The 17167-nt window shown below is 47.0% G+C and overlaps 1 protein-coding gene across 3 annotated transcripts in view; it reads right to left on the bottom strand.

The window, feature by feature from the left end:
* Positions 1-17167, bottom strand: part of LOC119401689 (PH and SEC7 domain-containing protein) — a 279260-nt gene that overhangs the window by 161074 nt on the left and 101019 nt on the right. The window contains exon 1 of one of the 3 annotated variants that reach the window (XM_037668630.2): positions 6703-6837. The exons of the other annotated variants lie outside the window; for them this stretch is intronic. The gene's annotated coding sequence lies outside the window, so the exon portion shown is untranslated. Of the gene's footprint in view, positions 1-6702; positions 6838-17167 lie in introns of those variants that run through there. 3 annotated transcript variants of the gene reach the window in all.

The raw sequence follows: 17167 nt of genomic DNA, 5'->3' as shown, positions 1-17167 counted from the left end.
GTGATGCCGCCAAAAGCGGACGTGTTTCTTCAGCTCTCGGTTGATGGTGCTGTACGCTAGCTGCCGCAGCGTGCAGGCCGCGCGCTCGCGTGTTCCCTTTCATAAAGGACGACAGTGTACTATTAAAAAAGCATCACTACCTCAGGAGCAACCTTACAAGCAAGGGTCTTGAAGAGGCGAGTGCATTAAGCAATACTCTCGTATAGTAGCATCATCTTTAAGAGGGTGTGCTGTGTTGTGAGTAAGCTGCAACGTACTGACGTCTCCTCAAAAGTTTAAAACCGATGCATGATCGAAATTTCCGTGACTCAAAGACACCGCGGTGAATACGCACGAATCAATTTTTAGCCCGATACATGGTGCTCTTTTTGGTGCAGGTGAATCTAAGTATATATACGCTCGTGTTCTTGCATTTCGCCCCCTCCAAACTGGAGGAAAAATAGAAATTTGGGTTCGAATCGAGCCCGGCGCAGCCGGGAATTGAACCCGCAACGTCCTGCTCTGCCGTGTAATGTTATATGAATCCTGAGCCACCGCCGAGCCTTAAGTGCAATTCTCACATCGAACACCGATGAGGTGATTGCCGCCATTTGCCGACGCTGTCGCATGCGCTCTATATGTACACAACTGGAGATGACTGAAGGGAGATGATTGGCGCATGTTGAACGGAATCGAACATGCGCCAAGGACAAGACGTGAGATGGGACTAAAGACTGTGGTGCCTTTTATAAAATGTACAGTGAAAACATACGGTCCACGCACCGCAAATCCTCAATTCTTAAATCAAACATGCCCCCGTAAGGCCATTGGCACTACAGAAGTTACGGCGTTTCTATGCGATAAACAGGGGCCGCGCCGCGCAGCAAATAAAGAAAGGGGGGAGCCCTGAAAGTAGTGAAACAAAAACAACAGCGCGAATTGCGAAAACTCAGAAAAACAGGGGGGAAAGCGAGAGAGGAAATCCCAAGGGACGGGATGCGAGCGAAGGGGGATGATGCTCCCTCCAGCATCGATGCCGCGACGCCGTACCGACTTGCGTTACACAAGCCTCCCAGGCAACGGCGCGCTATCAGCGTCAGACTACACAGGAAACCAGCGCGCCGAGAGCCACCGGAGGATCGCCGAGCAGACCGCTAGCACGCGCGCACTGCAACGCTTCCTCACTGCCATCGCGGACGCGCGACCAGGAAAGGAAACGCCTCGGCTCGCGACTCGGTCACCCACGATCGCGCCGCGAGCCCCAAGAGAGGTCGATGCGGCAATGGTGAGAGAGGGGGGAATACACGCAGCGGTCCAGGACAGGCACGCATGGCGGGTTGTACAGTAAGCGTAGATTACGCGCAGCATACTCGATGAGAGCACGGACACGTATCGATGAGCACCAAACCCTCGTCCCGGTCCTCATTCATTATAACGGACGCGCTATGCACACCCTGCCAGCGCACTTACGTATTGCCGATGCTTCGCGGTGGGCAGGCAGAACACGCAGGATGCGAAGCGCGCACCGGCTGACCTGCCTTTATCAAGGATTCATGGGAGGTCTGCGAGCTGCACGGCGAAGAGGACGTTGAGTACACTGCATCAAGAAGGAACAGGAGGCAGGCATGCAGGCACGATACAACGCCGTGAATATAAAACGCCCGGAGCTGAGCAAGGGATGCAACACGGTCGCTGCGTTATTTGTGTGTACCCCTACAGCGTTAGCGCACGACCTTGGGACAGCCTTCCCAAAAACGCACGCGCGCACTGAGACAGACAGAACAATAGAAGGAGAAATTGGAGGGGGGGGGGGGATGGACTACTTTTGCACCTGCGCATTGAAGTACAAGGTCCAGAACTGTAACAATGACGAATGACGAATTTTCGAAACACTGCCTGGGTAGCTTTATGTTTATCGAGATCCACTGTTTGATGATAGCTAATGCATCGGTGGTTGCACCTCCAGGAAAATTACACAGTGGCTGAGTCCGCCAAAATAGCTGATCAGAACACTCGGTTATTTTCCCATTATACAAGAGAACGCCATCGCGACCTGCATGAAAAAAAATGCTGCTAAAGGTTTGAGAACCATGACAAATACGTATTGCGTACTATCAACTAGCCGATCAGTCTGTCATTTTGAACATTATCATTATTTTTTAAATGTCCCAACTATAGCATGAACGTGACACGGTTCGAATGACCGAACAGAGTCACTCAGTATGGCATCTCGACGTTTCCGTATTCGAAAACCCGGGATATTTAAGGAAAGTGATAATTACCCTCTTAAAAACCTGCCGGGATATCTTGTGACAGATATACGGCCACGAAAGGCAGCAAGCAGAGTGGGTCGCAAAAGGCGTAAATTGGCCGCGACTTTCATCGACGTGCTTCTCTGCTATCATGCTGCGTTCGCCGGAACTCACCGATATGAAGGTTCGGCATCGTTAATAATAATAATAATTTGTAGTGTTTAAAGTGACACTAAAGAGCAAAACGATTCTTCTCATATTAGTAAAGTACTCTTTCACAATACCAAAAACACCACGCTTGCTGCGAGAAGACGCTTAGTAGGCGAGAAAACACGCAAAAACAAAATGTGGGTGGCGACGCCACCTTGAAGTTTCCGCACCATTTGCCGTGACGTCACATGTTTTGACGGCGCCTACTAGGGACTACATAGTTCCTAATCGGTAAAAATGAAGTACATTGTCCTCTGAGGGGGCCACAGACTTAACATACCAACTTTGGGGCAATTTTGTTGAGCCAATGGCGCCAAAATACGATAAATACACTTTGAAATCCGTGACGTCACGCGAGGAGATTTCGGCGCGAAATTTAAAAATTAAATTTTGAAATTTATTACCTCCTCTATTAATAAACCTATGATGGGGAAATTAACGACATTACAGTTCTCAGAGCACAATTTGTCGATCTAAACCGATTCATTGTTTCTCTTTAGTGTCCCTTTAACGTGCCAAAACCACGACATGTCGAGAGGCAGACCGTAGTGGGGGACTCCGGATTACTTTCGACCACCCGGGGACCTTTAACCTGCACATAAATCTAAGTACACGGGTGTTCTTGCACTTCGCATCCATCAAAATTCGGCCGCCGTGGCCGGGAATCGAACCCGCGTCCTTGAGCTTAGCAGGGCGACGTCTTACCTGCCCAGCTTCCACGGCGATTGCTCGGCTTCTTTTGAGTCACTGATTAATGTTATACCCAAGAAAGACAATCAATATTCAGCGCCCAGGAAGATGCTTGGTTTCGCAAAAGGTATAACCAAACCGTAATTGAAAAAGGACAGGCGATATGGATTACAGGCAGGTCAATGGACTAGAAGGGATGAGGTTAAAGGCAGAAAACACACTACTGCCGGTTTCCCTATATCTTGAAATAGTGGTGTTTAGCCGGAGCCAAAGACGTGGAGACGGGTCCAAGCATTTAACGTCAGCTTGACCACAATGAGCCACCTTTACCGAGAGACGGCTGAGGCAGACAGGTCTTTAGGCGCGGGAGGGTCCGACGACCGTGCGCTTGGGTCAGTGCTGTAGCAACATCCCAAACATTTTCCCGCCGCAGGCGCCCCTGATAGCAAGTGCGTGCACGCTTACGTAAATTTAGTTCGTAGTATTTCATTTGTGCAAGCGCGAACACAACGCGGAAACGCCATAGTTGAACTTTACGTAAAAGTGTACGAGGAGCTCTTCCACGTGATCTGCCGTGGTAGCGTAGCACGGCTGAGGTGTTAAGCTGCTAAGATCGTGGTTGCGGGTTCGATTCACGGACACGGCAACCGTATTACGATGAGGGCGAAACGAAATAACACCCGCGTACATAGATTTGGGTGCGCGTTAAGGAACCCCAGGCGGTCAAAGTTATTTCGGAGTCGGCCACTGCAGCTTGCCTCAAAATTCCCACAACGTGGTTTTGGCACGTAAAAACCACACAAATTCTTGCTCAAAACGAACAGCTCCTTTCATGTGGATGTTATAAGCTAGCACACTAATCTAACCTCATGCGAAACAGCCCCACTTTCATATGCCGTTTGATACATAGCGTGAAACGCCGTGGAAGCCAGCGCGAGTTCTTGCAGTTCGCATAAATAAATAGTTCCGTGTTTTTAGCAAGTTGTTAAGTGGAATTCTAATTTATTTCAGCTCAGTAGTAACTGAAAGGGGTTTGTAGCTAGAAGATGAAGACAGTGCGCTAAACAACTGTTCATATGTCACGTTAAACAAGTTTGAGTTAAGCTGTTCTTATTTCGGGTTTTTCATTCGCAGCACGTCCCGGCGTCTCGCGCGTCGGGCAGGGCTCACGCGAGCGTTTGAAACCGCATGTATACTCAGCGCTAAACGCACGGAAATGCCCATTTTCATAACGAAACTTCTTGCCTATAGCTTCAACAGCGTTGCAAGTTATACGAACCGGAGTACAGATTTCTGTCATCTTACTACGGTATACATAGTATGTACACACAACAGCAAAAGTTTGCGGGACGCAAAATTTTCTATAAAGCAATATTCCCGCTTTGTCTGGGAACATAGCCGCGAATGAACAGTTATTCGCTAGACTAGAAGCGTCACGCGCTATCAGAGCAGTAATTCGTATTTGCAGTGGAGCTCACGTCCCGTAAACTTTTGCTGCCGGGTGTACAGTGTTCAGCGATTCAAAAGCAATATTCGGAAGGCATGGCTTCGGGCGTTTTATTGGTATAATTTCTTTCTTTGTTTTTCTTCTTGTCACCGGTGATTGCCGGCGGAGAGCCGAATGTGACAATGCGTAGCGTAAGCTCTCTCTTTTACCGTACACCAAAATGCATCCGCTGAGCGTCCACAGCGCCCACCGGTGGCCGAAACAACGTGGTACTATTTCGCATCTAAGAATGTGGACACGCACTTTGTGTTGGGTTCATATGTTATATTCGGGTTCTTAATAGTATAGCAACATTGCGGATGCTGTGTTTCTGCTAAACGTGAGAGCTATAAAGCATATCAAACCGTCCCTTTCAATGTAGCGCAGTCTAGTATATGCACCGATATCGTCCGATAATCGTCCATATAAAAATATACTATCAGGAAGACTCATCTCACGACTAAAAATATAGAACTATTAATAAGATAGTATTTAAAAAGTACTTAAAAAGCTCCGAATAAACGTTATGTTTTTCACTGTGACTCTCATATATATTATACTTTTTCTTTATTTCAGCACAAGAACAAAGAAAATTACCGGCGAATACCGGTACTTCCTTTCAGAACGGTGCAACGCGGATAAATATTATAATCATGCATATAATAATCAAGCATACGCAGCCTCGTCTCATCGCACTGAGAGTAGACGCCGAAAAATTAGCTTAAAGGAAGAATTGAGACACCGTCCCATTCAGGGTTAGCCTCTTCTTGTGGTTTGGGCCTAAGAACCACCACGAGAACTTGCCCGCTGCCCTCGGCCCCAACATGCTGCATCATTCCACACCAAGTCCTACGAGGCAGCTTTAGAAATTGGAGGGCGTGTATTGCTCATGTCTCCAGGGTTACACCAGCTACCAAGCAGCCTTACCTCAATAAAGTTGTTTCCATCTCTCTCTATCTCTCTCTATTTCCAGGACTTCGATTGCTCATAGCACCACATACATGACTGCGCATTGGCGCACTTCCCTCCTCACAAAAAGTCACACTTGTTCAGTCTGCATGGTGATGCATCCGTTTAGTAGTCGCACGCCAACTATCCCGCGCCGTGCTGGCACTAAATACAAAGCGCTTCAGACAATACAGAGTGCTGAAGGGTTCCGGTGCACTGGGAGTACGTCACATTGCGAAACCCTGACAGAGCGTTTGCACTGATCGCCATAGGCGATGATGTGGCCGTCCCGGCCGGATAGCCATGTAGCGTCAGCGCCGCTCCATAAGCACGTGCAGCTTCAACAAATTTACAAACGACAAACGTATAGAAAGACAAACAGCCGTCGTTTCTTTCTATTGGCGTTCTTTTAGGTCAGCAGTGGCACAACCTCGGAACTACAATTAGCGGTATTCAGTGCAGACAGCCATTTTTTCGATACAGCATAACGTTCCACCGTCCACAAGGTGAGCGCCACGAACCGACCATCCAGAAAAGTTCAGAATGTTTGCACGCGATAAAATGAAAAGTCAGCACGGTAAAAGCAAAAACGATGACAGACATCGTTTCACAACTGAACCGGCTGCTAATTCAGACGTTTTGGGTCCTGCGGCTGATCCAAAATGTTTGACACGCAGCTCATACAGACCAAACAAAACTGAATTTGTGAGTATATATAAGAATAGTTTGAAACAGCCTCATATCCGGCGATAACAACGTGCGTCTTTCGAAGCGACAGATAATCGTTTGCTGAATGACAGCCTATACGAACAATGATGCCGGTTTCGCCTTGTCTTTGGAGATTTCCTCAACACTCGCGCTCACGGTGCCCTTCTGCCGTATTCGTCACGTCAGGCGGCTAGCGTGCGGTTGAACTAGTTGGCCCCCCTGCAGGTCACCAGCAGTGATCCGCCGCCTGCTTCCTCAGACAGGCGGACAAAATCTATGGTCGTGCAAACCATGCGCAATACACTGGAAAGGGACAACGGCGCGCGCGTGCACACACACACACACACACACACACACACACACACACACACACACACACACACACACACACACACACACACACAGACACGCAAAATGAAGACGACGCACCGTACACGAGGAGACGGCGTCGCCAAGCTCTCCACGCGTCACTTCGCCAGCCACTTGCTTTTCTTGAGTGCTGCGCTGATCCGGCAGCACGAGAGCCGTCCGCCAAAGCAGGGAGCCGTCGGTACTGTCGACGAAGACGCGGCGAAAGCGCCTCGGCACATAAAACTCCGGCCGCTGTCACAAGGCAGAAAGCCGGACGGGAGACGTGCAGGGAGAGCAAACGATGTTCGCCCCGTTCGTCACCGGAACCTCTCTACGTCGCTGTCGACGCAAAAAGAAAACGACGGAAAATAAATCGAGCCAAGGGCGAAAAAGAAAAGCGCGCGAGGCCGTCGTACACGAACCGCGGGCCAACCGGCGAGGCAGCAGCACGCGCACTGAAGCACGTCCACGCTAGACGCCGCCAGAGATCACGCGAAGCGTTGGAACTGGCTAGGTGGTGGTAGGGGGACGGGGAAGGGCGGCCGGCCGGTGGCCACGCAACTCACACGGAGACCGCCGCGGGCGCAGGCAGCGGGGCCGACGACGGGGTTCCGCCGCGCGACGCCGCGAACCGACGGAAGTAGGCGCGGAAGCGGCGCGCGACAGCCTCTTTGATTTCCCTTCGTCTTCCTCCTGACGGTGGCGGCCATCTGGCGGCTAGGGGCGCTACCATTGTCACGACGCGCGCAAAACCGGCACAACACGGTGGCGGGCCGAGCGCAGCGCAGACACAAGAGCCGCTCATCATTACGAAATCTGCGAACGGTCAATCGGCAAAAAGCCCTCCTCTCATTGGTAGGATCACTTAGGGAGAGAAGAAAAAAAAAAGGAAATGATCGGCACTCGCTGCTCTAGAACATTCGAAAACGGCGGGAGACCCACCGCCATAGCCTCCGACCACCATCCCTACCCAGCCTCGCACACCATGAACCAGACAGCAGAGCAGCAAGGATGACCGATAAATCAATAAAGTGACTGCACGGAGCTGCTTGTCAGGACAAAAAAAAGGAAAAATAATTAGCCCGGGGTGCTCGCACGCTGACGTTCGGCAGTCCCGACAGCGAAAAACCCAAATTGTCCTCGCTCAACACCTATACTACTGCCATCGACCGTTCTAATGAGCTCGAAATCGCTACACTTTACGGTATAGGAGAATGTGCGGATACAGCCAAGCATCGCTCTTCCATTTACGGAAGTTTGTTCTTGTCATATCCGCACAACCCAAAATGATAACCAGAAGCAGATTCAGGGTAGCCTTGAAATTTAAATGACGCGAGAGTTGAGTTACCGAGGTAGCAGAAATACCGGATGACAAGAGACTTTAACCTATAAATTTTTGCTAACTGTCAGTGTACCGCTAGTCAAGGAAAGAATGATGATGACAGGTGTGTGCAAGGAGTCATATACATGTTTTAATAGATGAAGGCTTCTACAACATCATGTGTCACAGTGATGCAAACCCATTCTTAGCACTGGGCCAGTTGCACATACAAAAAGGCCAGTGTCTTGTACTCGGTGAGAAACGTTACTTACACGAAAACTGAGCGGTTATAAGCAAGGAAAGCTTCGCTTCGAAACCGCCGCTGCAAAACAAGAATGCAAACGACACGCGTGTATTTTTCTCGTGCAATATCTGTTCCCCGAACTCTATCAGAACTTCTTTATATTTAACGTAGGTAGTACGCAATAGCGCCACTGTTGACCGCTTGCCGCGCTACCCTATAACGCCTCGCGCGTTATCAAGAAATTCGCACACGTTGCAGTACACAAGTAAACGTGGCCGAGAGAATGGGAAATAGCCTCTCTACTGAGAGGAAAGCAACTCGTCCCTTCGAACCACGCCCTTGCAACATTTCGTTTTTCTTCTATATTCGCGACTACTGAACTTCCTTTCAAACGCTTTCGCGCTATACAACACTCCCTCAATGTGCGCGTTACAACTTTCAGTGTATAACGTAAACCTTGACTTAACCATAGCGCTGTTTCCCACACCTCAGATGATCCCTTTTTCGTTCATCGCAGTCAATGTCACCCCCCCTCTCCTCCCATGCTTCATAGACAATAAAGTGCTAGCAGACCGACCAGCCGTACACTCTGACTTTGTTCGCCTTCGCTTCACCGTTAAGTCACCGCGGAAGTTGCTCTGAGTGCACGATGTGGATCGTGAAGCTGCGACGGTAGAAGGCAGTATCGAAATCGAAAGAATCGGTACAGCCAGCTTCCTTGCTGCATAGCACCCTCCTGGAAGGATGGAAGGAAGCCAAGGTTATCTTTGCCTCAAAGCTAGGTGTACCACCTGACATGAGCCACGTCCGCCCCACCCCCATCGATTATTTCTGTTACAAGCAAAGTGACGGAGAGCATCATTTAAAAATTAATACCACATCTAGAAAAGACGCAAAGCCTGCCGCAAACCACAGAACTCAGAGAACTCAGACGCCAATTGTCTACATACGATGCTTTCCTCCCAAGTACATGAAGATCACAAAATAATCCAACCATTCCCAACTTAAAGCAATCCTACAGCAACGGATTTCAAGAAAGCCCGCCATAACGTAGCCTACGACGTTTCCGCCGACTCGGTGCTGGAATATGCAACTACACGCGGTGATAATACCTGTGCTCTGCGCGCTGTATTCTTCACACCAAAGCACACTGTCCCCCAGCGAAACGACAAAGGCAGAGAAGAACGTGCCACTTGCTACAGCAAGTATACATGCAAAAAGCGAACACTCCCACACAGCCCTACACTGACGCTTCCCCACCTACAACGCGACAGCCATTGCCGTTACAGATCACGACATTAAACCATCACGCAAGATTCAAGCCATGGAGAAGACGGTCACAGTGGTGTGAGTTATTTGCCGGCTCTAAAGTATCGTGCGGGCTTCTTGGTCGAAATTAATTTTTTTTTTTAAGTTATTGGCGTGAGTTGCCTGATGATGACTGCTCATCATGCTCATCAAGATTAAGCGTCGTACAGTACAAACTGTGAAAAAGGGAGAGGCACGGCGGTGCAGCAACGACAAGATATACGGCAGCAGTATAAGAAGGATTATTTTAAATGCGAAGCATTTCTTAGCGAACTTCTGCGACTTTGAGCGTATCTAATACTATCTATCTATCTAGCTATTCTATCTATTATCTATCTATTACTATCTATCTATCTATCTATATCTATCTATCTATCTATATCTATCTATCTATCTATCTATCTATCTATCTATCTATCTATCTATCGATCTATCATCTACTATCATCTATCTATCTATCTATCTATCTATCTATCTATCTATCTATCTATCTATCTATCTATCTATCTATCTATCTATCTATCTATCTATCTATCTATCTATCTATCTATCTATCTATCTATCTATCTATCTATCTATCTATCTATCTATCTATCTATCTATCTATCTATCTATCTATCTATCTATCTATCTATCTATCTATCTATCTATCTATCTATCTATCTATCTATCTATCTATCTATCTATCTATCTATCTATCTATCTATCTATCTATCTATCTATCTATCTATCTATATATATATATATATATATAGTATATATATATATATATAGAGTATATATATATATATATATATATATATATATATATATATATATATACTGTGCTCTCCTGGCCGTTTCGTTAATCGGATGTGTACCAAAATTGGTGTGTCACAACATGGCCTTATCACGAACATAAATGACAGGTCATATCATGAAAATCATGACACGCATGTCATGGACAGCATAATTTATATTCAACAACCTTTGTGCTCTTGCGACCGTTCCGTTAATTTCATATACACCAAAATTGGTACGGCGTGGCAAGAGTTCATGACGAACATAATGACAGGTCTTAACATGCAAATCATGACGCGCATGTCATGTGCAGCATGATTTACATGACATGGTCTCGGGGCGCTCGCGGCCGTTTAAATGAAGGGATACATACGAAAACTGGTATGACGAGACATTTCTGTATGACGAACATAACTGACACGTGATAACATGAAAATCATGATATGCATGTCATGTATGACATGATTTACATGCCACGCTCATGGCGCACTCGCGGCCGTTTCGCTAGATTGATATTCACCAAAATTGGTACTGTGCGATGTGACTTTATGAAGAACATGAATAACAGGTGGTAGCGTGAAAACCATGACATCCATGACATGTATGTCATGATTTACATGCCACGCTCATGGTGCATTCGCGTCCGTTTCGCTTGCGTGATATACACCAAAATTGGTGTTACGCGACACGACAGTATGACGAACGTAAGTGCGACGTGGTAGCATGAAAATCATGACATGCAAGTCATGTACGACCTGATTTACATGCCACGCTCATGATGCGCTAGCAGCAGTTTCAGTAAATTGATATACACCAAAATTGGTATTGCGCGATGTGACTGTATGAAGAACATGAATGCCAGTTGGTAAGATGAAAACCATGACATGCATGTCATGTATGTCATGATTTAATTGCCACGCTCATGATGCATTCGCGGCCGCTTCGCTAGCTCGATGTACACCAAAATTGGTATTGCGCGAAGCGACTGTATGACGAAGGTAAATGAGACGTGGTAACATTAAAATCATGACATGCATGACATGCACGACATGATTTACATGTCATGCTCATGACGCACTCGTGCCGTTTTGCTTGCTTGACATACACCAAAATTGGTATTGCGCGACGCGGCTGCATGACGAACGTAAATGAGAGGTGGTAACATGGAAATCATGACATGCAGGTTATGTATGTCATGATTTACATGCCGCGCTCATTGTGCATTCCCGGCCGTTTCGCTAGCTTGGTATACACCAAAATTGGTATTGCGCGATGCCACTGTATGACGAACGTAAATGAAAGGTGGTAACATGACAATCACGACATGCATGAAATGTACGAGATGGTTTACATGCCATGCTCATGGCGCAGTCGTGGCCGTTTCGCTAGATTGATATGCACCAAAATTGGTATTGCGCGATGTGACTCTATGAAGAACATGAATAACAGGTGGTAACATGAAAACTATGACATGCATGCCATGTATGTCATGACTTACATGCCACGCTCATGGTGCATTCGCGGCCATTTTGCTCCTTTGATATACACCAAAATTGGTATTGCGCGATGTGACTGTATGACGAACATAAATGGGAGGTCTTAACATGCGAATCATGTTATGCATGTCATGTACGGTATGATTTACATGCCACTGTCATGGTGCGCTTCCGGCCGTTTTGTTAACTGGATATATACCAAAATTGGTATGGCATGACACGAGTGCGTGATGAACATAAACGACAGGTCATGCATTTATATACCAGATTATGCGTTTCCTTGGCATGGTGTACACTAGATTGTGCATGCATGCGTGCATGGCAAACATGTGATATATGGTGGACTAGATTCTATGGCATGAATGATTTAATTTGGCTCAAGGGCAAACAAGGCGACGTATGCAGCTCTTTGCTGGCTGCTTCGCATTACATCGATTCCCACAGTGCGTGGGATCTGCCGAATTTTTTTTTTAATGCGAAGCATTTCTTAGCGAACTTCTGCGAGTTTGAGCGTGCGTGCGTGCGTGCTTCTGTGGGCGGGTGTACGTACGTACGTACGTGCGTACGTACGTACCTACGCACCTACCTCTATCTATTCGCCTACGACTTTGTGCTCTCCTGGCCGTTTCGTTAATGGGACGTATACCAAAATTGGCATGGCACAACATGACTGTATGACGAACATAAATGATAGGTCATAACGTGAAAATCATGATATGCATGCCATAAACGGCATGATTTACATGCCACGGCCTTGGTGCTCTTGCGGCCGTTTCGTTAACTTGATATATACAACTGGTATGGCATGACACATTGTCTGACAAACATAAGTGACAGGTCCTATCGTGCAAATCATGATACGCATGTCATGTACAGCGTGATTTACATGACATAGTCTCGGGCGCTCGCGACCGTTTAATTATATGATATACCAAAGTTGGTAAGACGAAGCATTTCTGTATGGCGAACATAAATGACAGGTGGTAACATGAAATCATGACATGCGTGTCATGTACGCTATGACATACATGCCCCGCTCAAGGTACGCTTGCGGCCGTTTCGCTATCTTGACATATACCAAATTTGGTATTGTGTGACGTGACTGTATGAAGAACATAAATCACAGGTCGTAACACGCAAAGTACCATGCAAATGTAACATGCATGTCATGTACGGCACGATTTACATGACAATGTCTTGGTGCGCTTCCGGTAATTTCGTGAACTGGATATACATCAAAATTGGTACGGCATGACATGAGTGCGTGACGAACATAAACGACAGGTCATGCATTGCATATACCAGAATATACGTTTCATTATATTAAAGGTTGTACATACATGAATGCATGACAAACATGCATATACAATGAACTAGATGTCATGAAATGAATGACTTATTCGCCTCAAAGGCGAACAAGGCGACGTAAGCAGCTCTTTGCTGGCTGCTTCGCATTACATCGATTGTCACAGTGCGTCGGATCTGACGGATTTTTCTCCTCCAAATACGATATGCTGACGTCGTAAAGCTTTATGAATTAAGGCACCTGGCAGCACGATCTTCAACTGCACCAAGAATTTTGTCGAGCTATGCTTGATTGGGACGCCAGGTCGACGATGCGTATGGGAGTTTGTTCTTACGAGGGATTTATAGCCGAGTAGTTTGACATGTTTTAAAGCGAAGCGAATGTGACGATTTAGAAACCCACCTTTGACGGTGAAATTAAATGAGTAATATACGCGTCCCAGGTTGTCATTACGCACGGTAGATACGTATTCACGAGGTTCCACGGACACGCCGCTAATCTCAAAAGAAAAGCGAAGGAGCGGTGGCGACGGCTAAAGGACATGAGCTTACATTTCTATGTGGTTGAGTGTCATTAGTCAAAGATCGCACCATTCTTGTACACGGTTAGTGATGTCGCTCAGTGCACGGTAAATAACGAAGTCATCAGCAAACATACTGATACGGCGGGGCACACGCCAAGGTAAATCGATATCGTAAATAAGAAAAAGTACGCAGACGACCGAGGACGGACCCTGTAGTACGCCTGATGCGACCGATGGAATGTTAGAAATTTGGTTGTTTACCGAGACATACTGCGAGCGGCTAATCAAGAATTTATTCGGAAGGCTGACAAAGGGCAACCTTCCGAATCAGAAAAATTAAGGCATTTCTGAACTACTCTACAAAATCAGGATGCAAATGCAAATGACAGAGTTTTAGTAAAACGCGTCCATGCAGTGTTGGCGCCGCTTTGACCACGGGCAGCATGTTTCAACTCATATTGGGCACGGCTGTACGTTATGATCTAGATTGGCATGAACGTCACGAAGAGCGCGAGTTGGGTCTTGCAAGACAGTCCCCGTGCGAAACTCCTGCTAAGAAGTATGAAAAAGAAAGCCTGTCAGCCTCTAGAAGTATATATATAACAATAGATTACATTCCTGATGATCTAGCAGGCAACGCTTGCCAATGAAACGTCCGATTTATAGACTAAATGACCTTCCCCATCATGCACTCCTCTGATGTGGCGCCAGTAGAACGTGAATATGAAAATAATAAACACAAAAATGCCACATCAACACGTTTAATGCTAAGGCAGAAGCTTGGACAAATTGGTCGTGGCTCATGACGGCGTATAGCACAACGCGCGAATGCTGGGAAAAGGACAGAGTGGAAGAAAGAGCGCTGAAGAAAGAGTGCAGCGATCCTCTACTCTGTGTTTTTTCCAACATTCGCCTGCTGTGCTATATACGCAGCCGTGTTTCGTGTTCTTTAGCAGTTTGGAGGAGATGAAGACCATTTATTAGTTTATATTACAGCTGAGCTGTCACATGCTGTGAACACGCTGCACTGAGTATTTGCGGAGGGCGAAGAAGGGAGTGTCCCCCTTTCATTAGTGAACACGCATCATAAACACATTGTTGAATATGTCAGCACAGCTTCCATCCTTAATCGAGATGCCCAGTGGTTTAGTAAGAAATATGATAAGCGCTTGCCAAATTTTTCTGGGGTTATCAACCAAAATGCCTGGTACTTTACACTGAAAGAGAATTCACTTGGCATCGGCGATACAACTTCTGTAACCAGTTTCAAAGGGTGAATATTTCAGCCACGTACATGAACTCGCCTCAATTTTAGCAGCGCGAGTGAAGCGCTTCTTCTAAAAAAAATATTTGGTAGTAGTTTACGAAATCTCGTAAAGCATGGTTTTTGTGGAATGGGGCGAATCCTAACACTCGGAAGAAATTTATTTATTAGTTAAGTTATTCTGTTTTTAAACGAGAACCCGTTATAAAGAATCGAATGTGTATACAATATTCTTCCGCTAAAGTAAACAGAAATGCGGTTAATTATTTGTTAATAGCCTCGTAGTTTACTTTGTCGTCTAAACAAATTGTCTTCTCGTGCGCGTCGCGTGGATGGAAAGCGCGGAAGTGAAGACATGCAGTGTAAATGATTTCGTGAACGCTAATTCAGTGCAGATGCGTAAGAAATGAAGCTTTGAGCAGGATGACTGCATGGTCATATCGTAAAATGTTGGCGGATTCCAGCCAATCGGCTCGAATAATTCGATCGCTTGCTGGGCCGCCCGACGAATTCCCGTTAAGGCTGCTGCGCCGCGCTGATACCCGTAGCCACCGACTTCGCTGCGACGGTGCAAATTAATTACAGCCGGAGCCGAACAGAGCTGCCAGAGCTCGGGCGTGCACAATCACCGGGAACGTCGCAGCCACACCTCCTCCTTCGCATACCCCGTGAACACGAGCTGTCGCGAACGGTATATGCAGCAAAAGAAAGCTGGCGAGCGACAGACGGACCGAGAAGCAACAATTACAATAACGGCCGGGCGGCGCGAGTCCGCGCCAATTGGAGCGCGAGGCTCCGTTAAGACCGCCATATATGGCATGCAGACGCCAACGCCGTAACCGAAATTACCTGCCAGTTCGCTTTGCTCACGTACAAATACTTCGGTAAAAAAAAAAAAAATGAAAATGGCACAGTAGATTGTGGAGGGAAGCGGGTGGTCGCAGATCATTAGTGCCTGAGGAAAAGAGAGCACTTTTATCTTAGTGCGGCTGCCAAAAGAAGTCGGAAATACGGCGAAAACAATAAAGAAGCCACAGAAGAATCACATTCAAGGAGGGCTAAATTGCGCCGGCGCGTCCGACTAGACGACGCCGTTACGCTGTGTACAGACGACAGGCGAAAGCGACTGGCCAGCGAGGCTAAATCCGGCATGCACAAAAGTGACGCACACAGCAACGCAAAGACGCGCCAGAAGAGAGTGAGAAAAATCTCCGCACGCACCAACGACCACGTCCGGCTGGCGACCACGTATACAACAGCGGCGAAACGCTTCCTTTGTGGTCCCCGCTCAGCCAAACGCAGTTGGAGGACGGAGAGTTACTACCACGACCAAAGACGACGGAAATATCATCCCTCTTCTAACGTTTCGAGGCCACGGCGTATGTGAAACGCCGACTGCCGCAAGTGCCCTGCTACGAGACTCGAGAGGAAGAGATAGCGCGTTCGGAGCTATACGGAAGACCGTTTTTGAAAGGTTTGCATCTTTAAGAGTTATGAGAGCGCTGGCCGTGTATTGCAGAGCTTTCGAAGCATCGGATGCAGGGCTTAAAGTCAGGGGGTGCCCGGGGGGGCCCGGGCCCCCCTCTAATTTTTAAGGAGGGGCCGGCCCCCCCCCTCGGCAGTCTGACGGTTGCACTGCGGTACCCATATTTGACAAGTGCTGGAGCTGAATTGTTTGGCAGTAGTGCTTTGTGCGGGGAAAATAGACTGTGCAATTTTACTCTGCAAATTATACTCTGCAATAATGATGTAATCGCGAATGTTTGGTTGATGGGGTGTCCACAAAACAGAAGAAAACAGGTATCGTCGTACTGCTGAATGCAATTCGCTGAGACACACTGCACACCACGGGCAACGCCTCCTGAAACTACGGGTCACCACCCTGTTTGTTCGACAGAGCGTCTTGGCACAGCATACTGTTTCACAAGGCACCTGAGTGTGAAGCTACTTGCTCGTGAATCAGTAACGGTTCACCTTGGTCTGTTTAGTTTGCCACTAAATTTTCATTCTTTTAGTTGTGCATCACAAGTCTGCTGTAATTGCAACGACGCATGTATTTTGCCTACTTTATTAGGCAAGTGGTAGTGAAAATAAAATATAGCATTGCCGTGCCCGAGGTTCTGAATCCAGTGAGCCAATCAGTGTTACCTACTTTAAGCCTTTACATCCCGAGTTATTTTTGAAAGATCGTTCCCAAAATAATTTTGTTTAATGCTTGATTGGATTGGCACGTTGAATAAATGTCCGAAATACATTCGGAATAATATATGTATTTGTATAACATTCATAAGCATTTGTTCA

Source organism: Rhipicephalus sanguineus, chromosome 1 (genome assembly GCF_013339695.2).
Source record: "Rhipicephalus sanguineus isolate Rsan-2018 chromosome 1, BIME_Rsan_1.4, whole genome shotgun sequence".
NCBI classification, from domain to species: domain Eukaryota; kingdom Metazoa; phylum Arthropoda; class Arachnida; order Ixodida; family Ixodidae; genus Rhipicephalus; species Rhipicephalus sanguineus.
Note: the sequence above shows the minus strand (reverse complement) of the source record. Positions and strands in the feature narration are given on the sequence as shown.